This window comes from Mandrillus leucophaeus, unplaced genomic scaffold (assembly GCF_000951045.1).
Source record: "Mandrillus leucophaeus isolate KB7577 unplaced genomic scaffold, Mleu.le_1.0 Scaffold27, whole genome shotgun sequence".
In the NCBI taxonomy this organism is placed as follows: domain Eukaryota; kingdom Metazoa; phylum Chordata; class Mammalia; order Primates; family Cercopithecidae; genus Mandrillus; species Mandrillus leucophaeus.
The window spans coordinates 6,413,890-6,436,198 of record NW_012102809.1 but is presented as its reverse complement, the minus strand read 5'-3'; the positions used below and the strand labels follow the sequence as shown (position 1 = coordinate 6,436,198).

Sequence of the window (22,309 nt, the reverse complement as noted above, 5' to 3'; positions counted from 1 at the left end):
CATGATTGGCAGCCAAACTCTGGGCTGTCCCACCACAGCAGTCTCTAAAAACAGCTATGTTTCAGCGAGGCGTAAATCTTCTTTCCTGGTGTCCCAGCGCACCAATGCCACACTACAGCCAAGTGAGCTCTATAAGCATTGCTGGCCTAAATCGAAGGGTTGGGGGAAGGGGGTGGGACAGGTGCTGGAGGAAGGGCTCTGGGGTCCATCACAGCACAAGAACAACATGCGTGGTGTTGGTGAAGCCAGAGCCAGGGTGTCACCAGGTCAGCACAATGACCACATCTTCCTTCTTGAAGAAGCCTCAGGCCTTACCAACATTGATGGCCAAGTTCACTCAGAGGTCCACATCCTCAGCCCAGGGCTCCCGGACGGGGTCCTTACACAGCACAGGGAAGAAGCCATGGTACAGGTGGGTCTGGCGAGCTGTCTGGGGATTCCATGTCACAGCAATCATAGGGGCACGTGGGCAGTATCTGCCCACCTGGTGGGCATACCTGCAGACTTGGTGAGGACGATTATGGCCCCACTGCAGCACTTGAAGGAGGCCTCCACAGCGCTCACGGCAGTGGCTTCTGTAGGGTCGCCGGTAATGGGTGCCTGTGGCAGAACTCCTCAAATAATTGCAAGTGGTAGATGGTGGCCTCTGCCTCACAGGCAATCAGGTGCTGCACGTGCACAGCCTCCAGAGGATAGTCCCCTTTGGCTGTTTCTCCAGACAGAATGATGAAGTCAGCTCCCTCCAGAATTGCATTGGCCACGTCATTGCCCTCAGCCCGAGTGGGGTGGAGCTTCTTGATCATGTCCTCCAGCATCTGAGTGGCAAGATGACAGGCTTCCCAGCTTGGTTGCACCGCCCAATCATCATCTTCTGAGCAAGGAAGACCTTCTCTGCAGGAATCTCATCTCAACGGCTTGTGGTAGATCACCACGAGCTACCATAATCCCATCGCTGGCCTCCAGGATTTTATCAAACCTCCAACCCCCAACATAATTCTCGATTTTGCTGATTATCTTGATGAAGACCTGCCTAACTCCATGGACATCAGACGTCTTGCAGATGAATGACGCAAGCATCATATTGACATCTTACCCCCAAACTTCAGGTCCCGGATGTGCTTCTCCAACATGGCAGGCAGGTCCACAGCAGCCCCAGGAAGGTTCGCACCCTTCTTGCTGCCCAAGGAGCCGCCATTTTCCGCCTCTGTCACCAGAAAGTCAGCATCCTTCTGCTTCACCTAAAGAGAAATTAGCCCATCATCCACGTAGATCTTGCTGCTCACTTCCGCCACCTTGCAGATGTTCTTGTAGTCCAGCCACAGGATGTTCTCTTACACTTTTCCATGTAGGTATTATCCAGCGTGAGCTTGAGAGTGGCTCCCTTCTTCAGTTCCACCTCTGCCGTGCCGCTGCCCTTGATGGGCCCAGATGGGATCTCAGGTCCTTTAGTGTCCAGAGCCACAGCAATGGGCTGGTAGAAGATGGAGTCAGAAGCAAGGCTTTGCACATTCTTGATGGTCTCTGTATGGTACTCATGAGTTCCGTGAGAGTTCAGATGAACCACATTCATTCCAGACTTAATTGTTTTCTTCAGCATCTCTAACAATGGGGAAGCCGGGCCCATAGTACAGATGATGCCAGTGCTCCAGGCTGTGATGGGTGGCGAGTCAGTGTCCAGGCAGCACATGTGCTCCAGGAATGTGTCAGCCATGGCTGCGTGCAGCTGCTGGGTCATACTGAAGCCCTGGCTTCACTACAGGGCTTCAACATGGCTTCTGAGGTCCTGCAGTGCTGACCGACTTGGGCTAGGCTGCAAAAGCAGACAGGTCAGGAGCCCCAGGATATGCAGCTGCTGTGTCCACTTTCATTTCTAATTATAGAAGTTTAAGTGGTCTTTTTTTCCTAATTCATCTAGCCAAAGGTTTGTCAATTATGTTGATATTTTCAAATAACCAACTTTTGATTTTGTTGATTTTTTGTATTATTTTTCTATTTTCTAGTTCATTGATCTCTGCTCTAGTTTTTCTTAAGGAAAATATATTTTTTAAAACATAAATTAGCTTTCTTTATTGTTAGCTACTAACTTTGAAAGTTTTATTCTTTTTTAAGGAAAATGTACTTTTAAAAATATATTAAATTAGCTTTCTTTATTGTTAGCTACTAATTATGAAAGTTTTATTCTGCACATGGTAATATTGTACAAAATTATTTTTAAAAATTTCAATCTCCACAAATGCTTGTGTTTGAAAATCATCTTGTTCTTCTTCTCTAAATCCTTATGCAGTTGGAATCTATTTTATTATTTTGACTTTATTTTTTATCGTATTTTATTTTATTAAAGATTCAGGGGTTCCATGTGCAAGTCTGTTACATGGATATATTGCATAATGCTGGGGTTTGGAATTCTAGTGAATTCATCACCTAAATAGTGAACATAGTATACTCTACAGGTATTTGGAAAGGTATTTTTAATGAGAGAGATAATAACATGTTTTATGCTAATGTGAATGATCTCAAAAAGAAGAAAAATTAATGATGTAGCAAAAGGACTTCTGGAAGAATGTTTCTGGGTTTGTTAGAGGAGGTGTCATTTAGTATGAAGTGGTAGGATGGCTTTGATAAGAGCATTGATAAGAAATCTGAGGTCCTGGGTGGGAAGGCAGAGAAAATGGGTGCAGATAGGTGAGCAAATCTGGGGGCAATTACTGCTGCAAGAGAATCATTACTTCTCTGTGCCGTCATTATCTCTATAGCTATACTCTGGGTTGGGGTAGAAAAGAAACAGAATAAGAGGCAAGGATTGGCTTTATTATTTCTCCAGCTGGGAAATCTGCAGTGTGCCCAGCCGTCCATAATGGAGCATGGGCCAAGGTCGTGGGGTGATGCAATTCATGAAGGACATGATTTCCAAATGGCATCACGAGATGGTCATTGTGTGAGTGTATGTGAAAGGTTTCAAACCTAAACATTTGAAATAGATGACAGTATGTGCTTCTTTATTATTTTAAAAATATTATTTAGGGCCCTCAAACAAGAGAACTAACTTAGATGTCTCATCCTCCGATAGGTCCTGCCTGTCTTACACGCTAACTTGATCATCTTTCTCACATTGAATTATAGTGAACGATGACTAAAGTTTAGCTGGTTCTTTACTGGCTTGTCTTGTAAAGGTCCCAGGGCCTGTATAGGATTGTCACAGAATGGGGCTGAGGCATATGCCTTCAGCCTAGCTACCTCATTCCTCTATACCATGAGGGGAGAGGACTCACTACCATTTAACACATTTCTCTACTCTCTGCATTTCCTGTGGGTTATACTCAGATCTGGTGACTTAATTAGCTTCAGATTCCATCTAGATCGTGCTAGTGTTGTGTATTCTGTGACATCTGGGATACATCATGCCTGCCTGTTCCACTTCCAGTAGGCTAAGGTTAATCAGTAGGTTCATGGATACCCATCTATTAGCAAGGCCTCACTCAACCTTCACTTCATGGTTTTAATAGCTATTGATGATCATGCCTGATACCATTATTTCAACAGAGTTGCAAACTGGTAATTTTCTGATTCTAACATTCCTCCTCTATTATCAATCGTGATTTTTTTTTTTTTTTTAGATGGCGTTTTGCTCTTGTTGCCCAGGCTGGAGTGCAATGGCACTATCTGGACTCACCACAACCTCTGCCTCCCAGGTTCAAGTAATTCTCCTGCCTCCACCTCCCAAGTAGCTGGGATTATAGGCATGCGCCACCACACCTGGCTAATTTTGTGTTTTTAGTAGAGATGGTGTTTCTCCATATTGGTCAGGCTGGTCTCGAACTCTTGACCTTAGAGGTGATCCACCCACCTCAGCCTCCCAAAGTGCTGGGATTACAGGCATAGGTCACCACGCCTGGCCAATTGTGATTTTTCTATAAATAAAAACTTTTCTCACATCAGCTACTTGGTTTCTCTGAAAAAAAAAAATGAATACAGGAAAAACAGGATAGATGTTTTATTCCTTTCCTCTATTTATCAGTCTTCAGAATAATGAGTTAGCGCCCAAGCAACTCCCAAAGGTAGTTAACCAGTGAGTTGCGTGTTGTGGTTTTTGTGAGAGGTAGGTATGGTGTATTATTATAAACTCTTGAATTTTTATATGCTTGACATTTTCAATCCATTTCAGCCATTATTCTTTTTTATCCAAATCATCCATCTCTAGCCAGTGAGTATCATTTCAAGTTGATGCGTGTGTCCTTTCAACATGACCCCAGGAATCTAATCTTTGACTGCTTCTTTTCTTTCTTTCTCAATGTATGCATTTCCTGCCCCAGACCTGGAAATGGCTACTTTTCTAAGGAGCCCTGGTTCCTTTTCGTGAAAGGTATATAAAGTTCACTATCTGAGTGCCTGTAAAGTCTTCCAAGTTGTTTTCTAGGTTCTCCTCGCCTCCTCACAGATCTACCATAATAAGTAGCATTGCCAGATGAAAATTCCTGGACCCCTGGTGGGATAGATCATCCTGCGGCTTTCAGCGAACTTATGGGGCCAACAGAATACAAGCCATTCAGATCAGCTAAGACATTCCTGCACCCGGCCCTGCTTTTGTCTCTCACTGCAGCTTTGCAAGAACACTAGGATACAGGATACAACCAGGCAGCCCTAGCTCCTGGAGAAGTTCATGGCCACCCCATATGTGTCATGGTTGGGGTTGAGCCAGAGTCAAGCCAGCGAATGGGGTGTGGGACACGACAGCACCAGGGTTGGTCCCATCTCCGTCATTTGCAAGCTGGGTGATTTCAAGTTCATCCTCTCCCACTCAGTGCCTGCAGGTTCCTCATTTACAGAAAAAGGAGAGGAAAACAATAACCTCACAGAGTCATTGTGAAGATTAAGTGGGACCTACATACAGCACCGAGCCCAGGACACTAAAAGACAATAAATAATAGTTTCCTGCCCTTTCCCAGATCACTTACCCTCAGTTATATAATCAGATGGTTCAGAATCTAAAAATTCTGAGTTCTTCCTAAAGTGCTGCAGCTATTTTTACCTGTCCTTTCACAAAAGGTTACAGTCCTGTCCTGTTATCAGGGAGAGGGCAGCCCTGAGTCACTTCCTCCCTCCCTGTGCTGGTCCTTCTGTGCCGAGCTGGACCAAGGCCAGGCTGCTCACCGAGAGCTGCCCATGCCACGAGAGCTTATGCTCGCTGACATTCAGGAGGGTTTCTGTAAAACCACGGGCTTTGCAGGAGACTGGGCTGATCTCCCACTTCCTGAATTGGTCATGCACTTTTACTTCCCCGACATCCTCTTTCTGAAATTGATCAATGTTTCTCCCAAAGTCAGCAATAACTAGCAGGTGGTTGATATTCAGATATGAGGCTGATGTCTTTGGACTTCAAACAAGTGATAAGACTCTTTCCTTTGAAAGATAAAAATGAACGTATAGCTGTGATCCCCAGCTTAACAGCACCTCGGGATGACCAGAGCAGCTTAAAAATACTGACGCGCACATCCCACTCCAGAGACTCTGACATAATTGGTCTGGGGTGTGGCCTGGGCATTGGAGTATTTTACAAACACCCCCAAGTGATTCTAATGTTCAATGAAGGGTGAGAATGGCTAAAAAATAAGTGCTTAGGTAAGTGCGGTTTCTCTGACCCCAAGCAGGTATCTTATCAGCTGGCGAGCTACAAAGTTGGCCTTTTTTTTTTTTCTTGCATGACAACTTTTTTATACATACTTTAAGTCCTAGGGTACTTGTGCACAATGTGCAGGTTTGTTACATAGGTACACATGTGCCATGTTGGTTTGCTGCACCCATCAATTCATCATTTACATTAGGTATTTCTCTTAATGCTCTACCTCCCCCAGCCTCTCACCAACATGAAGTTGACCTTTCTCTGGCTTGCAGGACTCTCCCGTGTGCCATGCCTACAAGTGAGTCAAAAGATGGAAGCACCTGCCAAGTTACGGAAGGCTTATGAGCCATGCCAGAGGGTCTGGGCTAGCTCTTGCTAAAACCCTCGTTCAAGAGTTTTCAGCAGAATGGCAAGTTGTTCAGGTTTGCATTGTAGGAAATATTGCCTGGCAGCACTGAGGAAAATGAATCTGAATGAGGATGGTCACAGGAGGCCAAGAGACCACTGAGGTCCCAGCAAGAAGGTAAGAACCTGAAGAAAGGCAAGTACCACAGCAGAAGGCCAGGGCACGGAGAACAAGAAAGAGGGGGCTCCTCCTCCTCCCAGTGGTGCTGGCCCAGGACTCTTGGCCTCTCTGTGCTGAGCCCGTTCTCCCTGTTGCCTTGTGATTTGTTGGACTTTTGTATGCAGGCCTCAGTGTCTCCACTGACTTGTTTCTTACTCATAATAATGACTCACGTTAGTTATGCTTTTGCTGTGGGCCAGCCACCCACTCAGAACGTCTCACTTTACCAATAAGACTAAAGCTTAGAGAGGTTAAGTGATTTGCCCAAGGTTACACAGCCAGCAGGAAGTATAGGCGGACACAGAGGCAGATTTCTGACCAGTAAACGGCCCATTCCCACTTCTACCTGCGGTGCTTCTGTGCTTCTCCCCTGGCTGAGGCCACCTCCTTTTGAATTGAGCCTCAGAACCTGCCGTACCCACAGGCAGTTTCCAACTTTCTATCCTGGGGCTTCCTGGTCAGCCTGCCCTTGGAGTCTTGGTGCCTACAAGAAGGAGAGGGTCCAGCTTGTGGTTCCACTGACTGGATTGACCACCCTCTTGAAAGAGTTCTAATTTTACATTATTTCAACTCCTATTTCCTCATAACTAAAAAGACCCCCTGGTCCCTTAAGTTTCTCACATGCTAAAGTATTGAAACTCTATAAATTCACCTTTTTTTTTTCAGGGAAAATTCTTAAAAATAGTATTCCCACAGAACGTAATCTTTGTGAATGGGTCAGAGTTACAGGCTATAGGTGTGAGTAGTTTACAAGTTCCTGTGTTAAGACTTTGAGTTCAGGTTCCCAGTATGCCTAGAGAAATCCAGAAGGCATAGGGGGACGAGAGAAGGGTTGCACTCTAAGAATTTCTGTGCCAACACTGTTTGAAATGCAGCCTGGATTTACTCCCACAATAGGGAGAACAAATATCTTAAGAAGACTCCATCAGTTTCCGGCGGTACCATTTCCTTAATCCATGTTACATACTTTTTGGCCATGATTAGCAGTGAGTGAGTGCACACTATATGGCAATGCTGTGATAGTACCTTACATAGATTATCTCTCATTATGACATCCCTATTATACAGAAGAGGAAACTGACGCTCCCAGAGGCTAAATAACTTGCCAAACTTTCCAAGTTAATATGTAATAGGGACCAGATGCCGTGGCTAATGCCTATAATCTCAGCAGTTTGGGAGGCTGAGGCGGGCAAATCACTTGAGGTCAGGAGTTCAAGACCAACATAGCCAATATGGTGAGACCCCGTCTCTACTAAAAATACAAAAATTAGCCAGGCATGGTGGCGTGCGCCTGTAGTCCCAGCTACTTGGGAGGCTGAAGTAGGAGAATCACTTGAACCCAGGAAGCAGAGGTTGCAGTGAGCTGAGATTAAGCCATTGCACTCCAGCCTGGGTGTAGTAGCAAGACTCTATTTCAAAAAAATATATATGTAATAGAAACTGTACTGTACAGCAAACCCCACGACATGTAACAAACCCTCACATGTACCCCCAAATGTAAAAGTTAAAAAAAGAAAAACAAAAAAATAGAAAAAGAGACTGTACTTGAAAGTAGGCCTGCCTAACTCAAAAACACCAGGCTCTTAACCATTATCTGTGTAGTTAAGACTCTCAGTAACAAATTGTAGTCTACTGTGTATATTAATGTCCACCACTTCACACATTTTATCTGTTAGCAACAGCCTCTCTGAGCTTTGTATTTGTATAGTTGACAGGTTTTTCCTATAGATAGCATTGTAGTATTTCCATTTAACTCTATCCTTTGTAAAATGACATCACTGGTATGTTTCAATTAGATTTTCAGTCAGTGACAGCTAATGAGCAAAGGAGCAATGATTACAGAATCATTTCTTCTTGGGATCTTGAGAAGAAATGATTCTCTGATCATCGCTATGGCTATGTCATCACTATGTCCATGGCTATGTCTTTGCTTATTGTGTAGTGCAGCAGCGATACTGGTCACCTGGGCAGCCCGTGACCAACTGAGGGTTCATTCAGCCTTCAACCCGGTGTGGGGCATGGGATAAGTGGTCTCTCCCGGCCTCTGTTTTCTGTTCTGAAATGTAAGATGTCTTGCAGCGCCAACCTTCTGTGACTCTCTCTGGCGAGCCGCTGGCAGTGCACTAACAACTCTCTGAAGAGTCGTCTGGTTCCATGATTTTACAGCTTTGTTGTTGGCTACAACAGAAGACTCTTTTAAAATAGGAACCCATCTATATTACACAGAACCTGTGTTTCCCAGTCTATGGTAATCATTAGCATCAACCTGTTGTTAATAAAAATAAGTAACAGTCAATTCAATAAGAGGTTACTGACAAAAAAAATCAGCAGAACTCAGGCATTTCTGGCCACTGGAGACTCCACTGATCACCCTAAAAAGCCAGGCAAGGCTGGGTGCCATGGCTCACGCCTGTAATCCCAGCACTTTGGGAGGCCGAGGTGGGCGGATCACGAGGTCAGGAGATAGAGACCATCCTGGCTAACATGGTGAAACCCCGTCTCTGCTAAAAATACAAAAAAAATTAGCTGGGCGTGGTGGTGGGCGCCTGTAGTGCCAACTACTCGGGAGGCTGAGACAGGAGAATGGCGTGAACCCGGGAGGCAGAGCTTGCAGTGAGCTGAGATCGCGCCACTGCACTCCAGCCTGGGTGACAGAGCAAGACTCCATCTCAAAAAAAAAAAAAAAAGCCAGGCAACTTTGAGGAGACCCAAGCACATTCAACCCTGGACTGCCAGCACCTGACTCACCTATCCATCAGACGGCCTTGCCGGAGCCACCTGCTGGCAGTGTTGCTCTCCATATGTAGTGGAGTGTATTTTTATTTTTAGGAATTCCAATCTCATTACTAGTTTGAAAGAGCTCTTTGGTGATTCTTTTAGGAAAGCTAAGAATTATTTGGTGACGTGGGTAGTTTTCTCAACTCAATTAGGGGAGGAGAATTTTTGTGTGCTAGTTGTTGTTTGAGTATGCGAATTTCAAGCCTTTGGTAACAGAACTGTGAACTCCTCTGCTACACTGGGGGCACTCTGTGGATAGGACCCGTAAGCAAATTTGCCTGGCACAGGGCAGGCACTAATCTGTGATTGTTGAATAAATGAGTAAATGATGAATGGTTGAATTACAGGACCCCAAAGGCCTTTGAATTCAAATTTCTTAGCTTTATAAGAACCACTATATAAGAATCACTGAATTTACTTAAAGGCTATATATATATATACACACACACACATGCACACACACATACATATATTTCTCTTATTTATGTTACAAACATATTGTATACATTTTATAGTTTCTTCTTATACTGAAGAGAGTGGGATGAGAATAATTGTTTATATTTATTGATGTTTCCAGTATGACTTATGATTAGAGAATATGGCTTTCTTTGGAAGAAAATGGTGCATGAACAAAGGCAGGAAACCGTATGGGAAGGAAATAAATGCCAGAAGAATTTTTCTTCTTCATTTAGGTAGAACTGAAGAGTCTTTTCAGGTTCTACCATAAAGAAGAGACTTGTAAAAACTTCAGTTTTCCTTCTATTGGGTTCTGTTGACATAATAACCCCAGCAAATATTTTAAAAGATATAGTATTCAAATAAAATAATCCCTCAACTATGAATATGAGCATTCATTTAGATAAATGAATATGAAATGAATCAACTGGTGCCAAGCAAATCTTAAAATTCATGTAATTATCTGGATAATATCTGAAAAGTCACCCTCTGTCTTGGTCTGTATAGTATGACTTATGAGACGTGTTCCTCTCCCATTGGGTAGACAGAATTGGTGCATTTTAATGTAACAGGGATCACATTAGGCAGAGTGTGGGGTAGTCATGGTGGTTGTTTGGAAGTTTAAATATGGGAAAGGGGTGTGATGGATTTTCTGCTTGGTCAGTGTAAACCCAGCATCGTCCCTGACCCCTGCCGCACTGTACTCTGCATTGCTGGAGCAAAGTCTGCAACTTCTTTTCCCAGTGTGCTTCAGAGTTAGGGCTTCCCAATGAAAAGTGGAAGAAAATAATTCTGTCATGCAGATGAGATAATGCGCTGTTGCTTTTGGGGGGAATATCCCCCAAGAATCACCTACTGCAGGCAAGCAGCTGAGATTATTGGTAGCAGCTGCCCTTGGCTCTGAGGTGCCCTCCTGAGAATCTCTTGCTTCAGTACTCCAGGGCAGCTGGAGTCTGGGTGGCAGCTTCCTCTAATTCCTACTGTTCTAGATTTAGTGAGAGCAGATTTCCTGACCTTGACAACCCCAGGCCTACTCAATGATCATGAACTTCCTTGGATTTAATCTCTTTCTGCTAAAAATGCTTGGTTTCTCCTTTTCTTTTCTTGCCTGAATGAACCCTGACTGTTAGACTATCCTCACCAACCTCACTCCAGATGAGCCTGAGCCCCAGGGTTCTGGCAGTATTGGAATACGGGGTAGTGACAGAGCTGTCCAATGCCCAAGGGTAAATGGAAGTCACACCCTGGGCAGCCCAAAAACAAGGGGTCAAAGGGAGGGGGAGGAGAGCAGGAATGGAACCAAGTTTGGGTTGTCTGCAAGGATCAGGGCAGCATGGAGAAGCAGATCTTAGTAAGCCATCAAACAATTCCTAGTAGAGAGAAGGATCCTTTAAGGGAGTCTCTGCATGGGGGTGTTGACTGTTGGGACTACTGGGTCAGTTCTTAAAGATATCTCTGACCATTAGATGGCACATATAACAAGGAAACAGACCCCTCAAAAATAAAGTAAATGGAGTGTCTTCATGGGGAAACAGCATCATGGACAGATTTAACTTGGGACAGATTCGTCCCATTTCTTTATTCTTTGCTAGTAGTGCTAGACAGCCACATTTAGCCACAGCCTTGAGGTGTGAGAAATGCACTTCCCTGCCCCTTGATTTGGGTTTTGGTCATGTGACTCGCTTTGGCCAATGGGCTGTTAGCAGATGTTGGTGCAAGAAGAGGCTAAAAACACACTAACAGGGCTGGGCTTGTCCCCTTGAGCGCCTGCCATGACCATGGGAAGAATATACCCTGGATAACCAATGTCTCTCCAGCCCAGGCCCTAGAACGAAGCACAAGGAACAGAGATGCTGCAACTGACCCAGAGGCCCACAGGCACATGGGTGGTAAATGCTTATTGTTTTTCACAGAGATTTGGAGGTTATTTGTAATGCAGCAAAATTATAGCAATAGCTACCTGATACAGGTTGCATATGTCAAATCATAGACACTGTTCTTTATGGTGTAATTAAATAATTTTCAGGGATCACTTTGACCACATTCAGTTTTTACAATCCATGCACTAGCTTTAGTCTCAAATTCACAAATGAAATGAGATCCCACCCTGCCTTCAATGACAACTTTGTTTAGTCTTGTTTCATAAGTAAAATTTGTGACAATTTGTTGCAGTTGATATCCTAGCTTTTATTTAGGTAATGAATGATAGGCCTAGAATTTCCTTGGACAAAAAGATCTATAGTTTCAAGGCCATAGAAATTCTTTTTCTTGTTATCAGTCTCAGAAACCTGTACTTTCAGATAATTTCACAATTGTTTTCATCTTCCATTTTTCATCTGTAGTTAAATTTACACAGCGTGGAAGTATCTTTAAGAATGAACGAATTTTTTAAAAAGTCATGAACAAGCTGAGAAATATACATGATCATTCATTTGGCACCATCTTCTAAAATTTCACACTTCAAGGATAAGCAAAATTAGTATAATTCACTTCCTAAATTGCTTGCTTACTAACATTGTGAGGCAGTGCAAGAGGAAGGAGATTGTAGCTTTCAATAGATGTGACAAGGCAACCCTCCCAAGGGTATTTGAGAACGGAATGATGCTGACAGATGGCAAACCTACTGACCCCAGCCCTGATGGTTCCTCGGTGGGGGGCCTGAACTGTCTGACCCATGGTGTCCCCTTTGCATACTACACCCAGACTGTGGGTGGTCAAGGAAAATATTTCAGCCACCAAATTTTTCCGCTTGTTTTTTGCTGCCCAAGTTGAATGTGAGTGGTAAGCTATCCTGTTCAATAGTTATTTGAGATAAATAGTTCTTTAACATAAAGGTCTCTTCTTTCTACGGGGGTAGAGATTGGGTTATATCATTGTTGTTATGGTTACACATTCCTTCCTTGAGTTCAGATAGTGCCTCTTAGTAGCCAAGAGAACTCTGTTTATGTGAGCCTGATCCTCCACTCAATCTAAGGAAGTGGAGTGAGAAATGACCCAGCTGGTTTCTTCTGGTTTCTTATTGTCCGGGTCAAGGGAGGAACACGAGGCCCCTGTGATGGGGCTCCCACAGGTACTCTTGCATCGCTTGGCTCCATTTGATCCCACTTGTCCTTGCTCCCATTATCTCTCCAGGTCTTGCATGATGCAGTATAGTGTGGCTAAAAGCATGGGACAGCTTGTGTCTGAGTCCCTGCCTCAACACTCATTAGCTGAGGAAACATGGGCAAGTGACTGAACTAATTCAGACTGGATCATCTCATCTTCAAAATAGAAGCAAAAATAGCACCTACTCAGCAGGGTGAGGTGGCTCACACCTGTAATCCCAGAGCGAGACAATGCCACTGCACTCCAGCCTGGGCAACAAGAGTAAAAACTCCATCCTAAAAACAAAAAACAAAAAACAAAAAACAAAAAAACAGCGCACCTACTCTATAAGATTATAGTGATAATTAAATCAGATAATCCTATAAATAGCATAGCACAGATCCTGACACATATGTTCTCAGTTAATTTCAGCCACTGCAACATACTGGTAATTACTCTTATGGAGGGAAGATGCCATAGAGTGTAGGTGTAGGTGTAGGGGGTTCCTAGGTGTACAGAGCTTTGGGCAGAGTAACTGCAAAGCAGACAGTTCCTCTTCCACCATCTTACCCTTAATGTGAGCACCCAGAGGATCCAGATAAGACAGCGGGGTACTGGAGGATGTGGTGCCCTATGTCCTGACCCCTCGCAAGGCTCTGAGGCCCTTCTTACACCTGCTAGGCCTAGCAGAGTGGCCTGCCAGTGTGGCGGCACAGAGCTGGCTGAGAACTGACTCCTGGAGAAGGAGGATGGTGAGGCGAAAAACATACCCAGCTTCCAGGGGCTGAATTTGACATCTTATTTCAGATCTGCTGAAGCTGCCCCAGGCTCCCCCAGGCTGCTGTCTTTCATGGTTTGACATACACGTCTGTCATTGGGTACATGCCGTTTGGGGCCACAGAGTGACAGGCAGGGCCATGTCACCATGAGCCACACAGCAACACCATCTCTGGAGCCACCACATGGAACAGCACGTGCATGACATGCCTCTTGTTTCTGGGATGTGTCCAGCACTTGCCCCTGCCCTGTTGGGGTTTGGAAGAGAGGCATCTGCTCCACTACTCTGCTCCAAAATGCACTGCTTCAAGAAAAACAGCAGCACTGGAAGGACTTGAGCTCATGTGGTTCATGGGCAGATTTCTTACAGCACAGTTTGGGGAATCTCACCGTGGGAGCCCTGCTCTACCTAGGGCAAGTTGGCTCCTGGCTTCCCTGTCCCTTAGCTTCACTTTCTCAAACTCACTGTAAGTTGTATTCACTCATCTTTTCATTACAGGTAGAGGGGCTAGATATTGTGATAAATGCCGGGGCACACAGTCTGCCTTGAAGGAACTGACAGTCAGTCAGAAGGGCCCCCAGGGGGCGGTGAGCTGCAATGTCCTATGGTACATATTATGATACAGCTATGGAGTGGAAAAGGGGAGAAAGGATAAGGAAGGACCTAGATCTTCCTAATGGAACTAGGGGTAGAGGGCATCAAGGAAGGATTATCCAGGAACTAACATGTGAGAAGGTTCTAGAAGGAATTCCCCAGGGGGAGAAAAAAACAAGCCAGGTATAAATAGGAGAAGGGATGCTTTAGCCGGAGGGAAGAGCACAAGAAAGCCAGGGACACGAGAAGCCTGACAGTACACAGACCCCGGGAGATTCTTCAGTGTGGCTAGGATGTAGGGTGTGAAGAAGGAATGAGATGTAAAAGGTCAGCAGGGCCAAAATAGTAAAGAACTTTAGATACTTAGAATAATGCATTTAGGGAACTTTGTGAAATAGTGCTATGTATGGAATAGTATCCCCAGGATCCACCTGTAAAACCAGTCAGTTGCCCCAGTTTCAGATGGCATCAGGGAGAAAGAAGAACAGGAAAAAATAATGGAAGTACCCCTTCCTTTAAAATTAACATTTTTGTGGCCTTGGACGAAGGTCAAAGGTAAATCAACCCAGAAACGCTCTTTCTTAGACTAAAAACTCAACTGCTCATTTTAATGGAAGGAAAAAGTGAAGTCAGAAGAGTGAAGTGCCTTACTCAAGTTAGTAGGAGGGCTCAGACATAAACCCAAGTTATCTAATTTCCAGTCCAATTCAACACATTCATTCATAACATGTTAGAAATAGAAGATAAGCTGCCTTAGGGACTCTGGTTTTATACCTGAGAAAACAGAGATGTTCAAGAAGTCAAGTGAGGTCATGAAGTCTTAAAGTTTCCAATGACAGAGGCACAACTTGGATTCAGAACTCAAAACCGCTAACCCTTAACCCCTAAGGAATGTTGAGGCATCCCTTCTCCTATTCACACTGGCTTGTTTTTTTCTCCACCTGGGGAATTTCTTCTAGAACCTTCTCACATGTCAGTTCTTAGATAATCCTTTCTTGACACAGCCCCCCAACCCCAGTTCCATTAGGAAGATCCAGGTCCTTCCCTATCCCTCCTCCTGCCTTCCACTGCATTGATGTGTCATGATTCAGAGCTCATCTAATTAACTACAAATTCCTTACTCCAGGGGAAGCAGCTCTCCTTAGAAGTGGTGACTGGCACCACCTTCGTTAGAGAAGGAGTGCCTCATTCTACAGAAGCTTAGGGAGGTCACGGGAGGTGATTTGCAAAATTTTCTACCCCATGCTTAGAGGACCCTTTCTTTTTTTTTTTTTTTTTTGAGACAGTCTCGCTGTCACCCAAGCTGGAGGCCAATGGTGCAATCCCGGCTCACTGCAACCTCCGCCACTTACAGGACCCTTTCTAAAGCATTTTCTGGAGACTAGGGCCTGAGAATTGTGACTCTGCGGAACCTTTCCCAGCTTTCTCCACAGAGCTTAGCTTAGTCTCCTATTTATGGCGTACCTGGGTACCACATTCTGTGCTAGCCCAGTGTTAGGAACACCTTGTGAGCAGACCACCCCTCCTGGGAAGTAAAACAAATGCACAGAGTCCCTTTCTGGATCCCAAGCTCCCCCCTCTGCAATGTGCGAGCAGTTTGGAAGAAAAAGCTGAATTCTTCCCAGCCAGGCAGAGACAGACAGGTTGTCATCCGCCTTCGGCAACCCGTACCTTCTTTTCCTTCAACTGAATTTATAGCTCTTGGCCATCTTGTCCCTGTGTGGTTTTGCCTCTCTGCTTTGGTCTCTCGGCTGTCACCGTTTTACTTTGGTAACTAAGGGGAACATCCCGTATCTCAGAGACACGACAGGGCCATGTAGCCTGACCAGCCTCGCTACGAAGTCATTTCTTTTATGCAAGGTCCTCAAAGAAGCCCCTTTGCGGTTTATGGTGGGGTCGCTGGGAACCAATGAATGCGCTTGGCCAAGCTCTCAAAGAGAAAAAGCACACAAGGAGGAAAGGATGGCGAATATGAAGGTAGAGAAAGTTGAGAGAGCTACATACAGAGAACAATGGCGTGTTTCAGGAGTCACTAAAAAAAAAAAAATCAATTCACGTAGATTACTCTTCATAGCTTCAGCACACATGTATTGATAACACTCTGTGTGCCAGCACGGTGCCCACAGACATGCCCAACTGACCTAGGTTTGCTGCCTCATTCAGAATCATGCAGACTCAAGTCCTGTCATTGCAAGGAAAGAGGATCTAAAAAGCCAAATCTTCCAAAATGCCAACACTGAGCAGTTCTGGCTGGTTCTTCACATCAACAAACTTCTCCGCTCTGCAGCCGAAGTCGCTTTGCTTTGCTTTGCCTGTGGATGCCTCAGGACGCCTCCCCCATCCCTGTGCAGAGCGAGTGAGGCATCTCACTGCACACGTACAAGGGGAAAGCAACTTCCAGAATTACCCTTTTATTTTCTAAATAAGCTTTTAATTTTGGAACAATTTCTTATTTTCAGAAAAGTTGCAAAGATAGTACAGAGAGTTTCCATATATCTCTCACCCAGTTTCCCCTAATGGAACATCTTACATTACCATGGTATGTCGGTGCTTTACTATTAACTAAACTCCAGACTTTATTTGGATTTCCCTAGTTTTTCCCCTAAATAGGTTTTTTTTTTTTCTGTTCCGGGATCTTATCCAGGTTCCCACATTGCATTTAGCAGAATTTTGTTTGGAGGCTTACGTACACTCAGAGAAAATTACTCGAAGTAAATGAGGCCATTTCTAAGTGTTCAGAATTTGGACTAATAATTCCAAAGGATGAGTTACATTTCCCCTTTGTTTTGTGTCTGTATGCACAATTTTAAATAATTAACTCAGCAAACAATCATTTCTTAAAGAAGGTTTTAAGGTTGTTTTTGGTTTTGGTTTTTTGTTTTTTTTTTTTTTTTAGTTGCAAAACCCATTTTTTACTACTGCCTCCCCTTCACCCAGAAACAGCAGCAACTCAGTCTACTGACTAGACCCACAGAGACTTCCCCAGAGGGCCAGAATTCCAGCTCTTTGCAGTTCTCTGAGCCCCAGAGAGGATGACAGCAGAGTTCATTTTGCCTGAGGGTGTGATGGAAGGTTCTGCCCTCTAACAAATGTGCAACACTGCCCCCTAAAAACTCACATGGAAGTTGTGAGGCTGAAGCTAGGACAGATTCCTCATTAAGAGTTCAAGTCTACAGATCTACAAAGTGTTGCTTGGCATTTGTGTGACATCTTTCCATGAAGAAGTTCTAGGATGGGGTGGCCACCGTCATGTTTAGAGCTGAGTGTGCCCAAGGACCCCCAGCTGTTGTGCCAAGGGGTCTTGAAGCAGGATAGGATGGAGAGGCTCACACACCTGTCACTCCTCTTCTAATGGACCCTGCTAATTCCCATAAGATAGCGTTCAGCTGACTCATTTTTGCCACAAATTCTGCTTTCCTCTTGTGACTGAACTAGCATAGCAGCTTATTTATCTATTTAACAAGGGGGAGAATTTTTTTTTTTTTTTTTTTTTGAGATGGAGTCTCGCTCTGTCTCCCAGGCTGGAGTGCAGTGATGTGATCTTGGCTCACTGCAACCTCCGTCTCCCAGGATCAAGCAATTCTCCTGCCTCAGCCTCCCTAGTAGCTGGGACTACAGGCATGTGCCGCCACGCCCAGCTAATTTTTTGTATTTTTAGTAGAGACAGGATTTCATCATGTTGGCCAGGATGGTCTCAATCTCCTGACCTCGTGATCCACCTGCCTCAGCCTCCCAAAGTGCTGGAATTACAGGTGTCAGTCACTGCGCCCGGCCTAACAAGGGGGAGGTTTTTAAGTGTGATAGCAGGGACTGTTGTCATTCATATTATTATTCATATTATTGCCCAAGTATTGCGTGTTTTCACACACAGCCCATGCTTAACTATACTTGCTCTTTAATAAGTGTCTGAGATGAGTGAAACCCTAGAAGAGCAACAAACTTCGAAGAACTACTTTGGAGAAACACTTAGTGCTTTGTTGGCTTTGAGCAGGTGTGAAAAAGGCAGATAATGGAGAGAAGAGGCAGAAAGGAGGCCATTCGGCCGGGCGCGGTGGCTCACGCCTGTAATCCCAGCACTTTGGGAGGCAGAGGGGGGCGGATCACAAGGTCAGGAGATCGAGACCACGGTGAAACCCCATCTCTACTAAAAATAGAAAAAATTAGCCGGGCGTGGTGGCGGCGCCTGTAGTCCCAGCTACTCGGGAGGCTGAGGCGGGAGAATGGCGTAAACACGGGAGGCAGAGCTTGCAGTGAGCAGAGATCCGGCCACTGCACTCCAGCCTGGGCGACAGAGCGAGACTCTGTCTCAAAAAAAAAAAAGAAAAAGAAAGAAAGAAAGGAGGCCATTCATCTCCCACGGATGCCGTCAGAAGTTCAGAATCTGGACATGTTTCTTGGTTTCCTAAGGGAGGCACCTTTCACTGTGCATTTTTGTATCTGATTCACAAATTCTTTTAAAAGAAAAACATAATCCCAGGAAAATGATCTTTAGGAATTTAACATCATTTTGCCATTTTTTCCATAGAATAATACAAAAATGATTTTAAGCTATTAATACAAAATATTTTTGTAAATAACTGAGAAGTGATTTTTACTACAATTTAAAAAATATTCTTTCCTCATTTAATAACAAACTTTCTGTACTTTCTTCTTTACATGAATTACGCAATTACATGTTAAAAACTATTAAATTATCTGCAACATGTTTGTTTTTAGACTGAATTCATATCAACATATGTTACAATGTATGTGTGCAGCATTAAAGTAAACAAAATGGGTTTATTTATATAATTTTATTGTTTTGTTTCCAAATGAAAAGAGAAAGGATTATGGATTTCTGTTTATAAATTCTTTGCCACAAATAATGCATTGTAGGGTGGATGGTAGCCGTCTATACAAATAAAGATTGTGTTTATTGGGGTGTCTGCTCTTGCATCACATGCAAATAACTGGATGGATTTTCACCAAATATAGAGGGTATGTTTGAGATAATATAACCTGAAATATAGTTTATATGGCAAAACAATTTTCTATGTGGGCACCTAAGAACCACTAACAGAATCAGACATTCTCCCAAGCAGCGGAGACAAGTCAAGTTAGAGGATCCTGTGACATCAGGCAGAAGTAACACGTTGTAAGCACTAGGATGTGCTGGACTGGAAAATAGAAAAGCAGAGATTTTTAGATACAAGCACCAAATTAAAAATCAATAGGACAAATGCACCCAGTTGCTAAAGTTAATTTGTGGTGGAGCTACTTCTCACCTGGGGAACTCAGTGTAGCTCCTGGGTAATCAGCAGCAGGGACTTATGTATTTCATGATGGATAATACTCTGCTGTGCAGCGTGAGGAAGCTCAGTCAGACCCCAATGTGAAAAGCCAGACTGGATAAGATCATCACTTAGATGCTTTCTGTTTCATTTTGGTGTCTCGACGTGTTGTGAAGAATTTTGATAAGATGACTACAACTTAGGCCGGGTATAGATTCTCTTGAGGCACATTTGCAGAATGCATATAATTTTATCTGTTCTTCATTAATTTGCTGTATTTCTTCATTAGTTTCTTATGCCTTCTGACCAACCCATGGCCACTGTGTGAATAACTGAACAATGTTTGAGTAAGATTACAAACAAGTGATATTGCACAATGGTCAAAAAAACCTCAGGGCAGCTAGACATTTTAGCCAAGCCATAAACTGAATGCTGGAGTCATGAGCAAGTTCTCTGATCTTGTCCAATCACACGTGTTCACTTGAGATGTGCTCAGGCTTTTGCATGGTTTCGTTAACAATGTATTTATATATTTAGTTGAATAAGAAATACATTTCACATGTTCAAACATTGGAAAATGAAAAGCATATTGTAAAATCTTTTCTTATCCTATAGCCCAGTTCACCTCCCTAAAGACAACTGTTACAGTTGCTTGGACTTCTGACAGATATATATTATGCAAATGTAAGCAAACATGTATATTTATTACTTATTTATTTATTTTTCTTAATGAGACATTTTGAAAACAATCCGTATCACTACAAAATGAGATACCTCATTCTCCTTAGTGCCTGCCATTCAATTCCCTTGTATGTACCATAATTTATTACACTCTTCCCTCTAGATGGACATTTAAGCTGTTTCCAATCTCTTGCTGTTACAAGCAATGCTCTAATAATGAATTGCTTTAAACATAGCTCATTTCTCATATTTTCAGGTACATACATGAGATTACTTTCTAGTACTGGCAATAAAAATCATACAATCATCTCAGTAGATGCAGAAAAAGTATTTAGTGAAAATTTAACATATTTTCATGATAAAAAGAAAACTCTCAACATATCAGGTGTAGAAGGAATGTGTCTCAACATAATAAAGGGCATATATGACAAATCCACAGCTAATATCATTACACTCAATGGTGAAGAGCTGAAAGCTTTTCCTCTAAAATCAGGAATAAGGCAAGGATGCCCACTCTCACCACTTCTATTCGCCATAGTACTGGAAGTCCTAGCCAGAGCATTTAGACAAGAAAAAGAAACAAAAGGACTCCAAATTAGAAATTGTTTCTGTTTGCAGATGACATGATACTAAATATAGAAAACTTTAAAGACTCTATAAAAATTTTTTTTAAATTTATTTTTATTATTTTAGAGACAGCGTCTTGCTCTGTAGCCCAGGTTGGAGTGCAGTGGTATGATTATAGCTTACTGCAGCCTCAAACTCCTGTGGTCAAGTGATCCTCCCACTTCAACCTCCCAAGTGGCTAGGATTACAGGTGCGAAGTCGCCACAGCCAGCAAAAAAAAAAAAAAAAAAAAGGCTAAACCTAATAAATGAATTCGGTAAAGTTGCGGACACAAAATCAACATACAAGTATCAATTATAGTTCTATACATTAACAAAAAAATCCAAAAAATTAAGAAAATGATTATATTTACAATAGCAGCAAAAAGAATGAAATATTTAGAAATAAATTGAACAAAGGAGGTGAAAGATATGTACCTTGAAAACTATAAAATATTGTGGAAGACACAAATAAATGAAAAGAAATTCTGTATTCATGAATTGGAATAATTAAAAATTTTAAATGTCCATACAACCCAAAGCAATTTACAGATTCAATGCACTCTCTATCAAAATTCCAATGGCATTTTTCACCAAAAGAGAACAAATAACCCTGAAATTTATATGGAACCACAGATAACCCTCAAAGCAAAAGTAATTTTCAGAAAGAAAGAAAGCTGAAAGCATCACACTCCCTGATTTCAAACTATGTCACAAAGCTATAGTAATCAAAACAATGTAGTACTGGCATAAAAACAGACATAGACCTATGGAACAGAATAGAGGGCCCAGAAATAAACTCACATGTATATGGTCAACTAATCTTTGACAAGTATGCCAAGAATACACAATGGGAAATGGCAAGACTCTTCAATAAATTATGTTGGGAATACTGGACATCTATACACAAAAAAATAAAATTAGATGTTTGTCTTACACCATATAAAAATTAACTCAAAATGAATTAAAGACTTAAATTAAGATCTGAAATGGTAAAACTTTTAGAAGAAAACAGAAAAAGAGGTTTTTGACATTGGTTATGACAATGATTTTTTTGGAAGTGACACCAAAAGCACAGGAAGCAAAAGCAAAAATAAAGAAGTAGGACTACATCAAACTAAAAGGGTTGGCAGCAAAGAAAACCATCAACAAAATGAAAAGGCAGGCTACAGAATGGGAGAAAAATTTGCAAACCATATGTTGATTCATTTAGTCTTCACAGAAACACTGAGCTAAGCACTAGTATTACCCCTCCTTTACAGATGAGGAAACTGAGGCTCAACAAGATTGCTCAAGTAGTGAGCGACAGAGCTGGGGTTTGACTCCATAGTCTACCACTCTGAGAGAACCAAAAGATAAAGACAAAATATCCCACATCTGGGAAGCATGAGTAGACAGGGGCCTATCTTAGTATGTGGGTAGCTGGGAAGTGGGTGACCCCTGGCCAGATGAAAACAGAGTGGATTGGCAGATAGATGGAATTGAATACACTCTTCCTTACAGGTTTAGTGGAACATCATCTTCAACCTGCAGGTGAAGCAGCTGGCCTTGTGGTCTGGCAATTTGTACTGGTGTAATTCCACTTGTACACAGAACGAAACATCGAAAGTTGCTGTATTTTGTTTCGTCTGCCGGCATCTGAGAGGCGAAGAGCCAGGCATTATTTCCCCAGCCAGGGATCTTATTACTTAGGTGGCTGCCATTGTAGGGTGGCTTGAACACCCTGTCCTGCTTTCACACAGCTTTAGAGATTGCAGAGACTGCTGGAATTAGGACTCATCTTCTTTAGGTATTTTAAAGAATGTTTGAAAACAAAACAAACCATCCATAATGCTCATTCCCATTCATTTACATCAGGAAAACTTTTTAAATGTGGGCAGG

General features: G+C 43.0%; 1 pseudogene; it reads right to left on the bottom strand.

Annotated features, from left to right (window-relative positions):
* Nucleotides 1-208: 208 nt before the first annotated feature.
* LOC105542907 lies at nt 209-22,066 on the bottom strand (annotated as a pseudogene).
* Nucleotides 22,067-22,309: the final 243 nt, after the last annotated feature.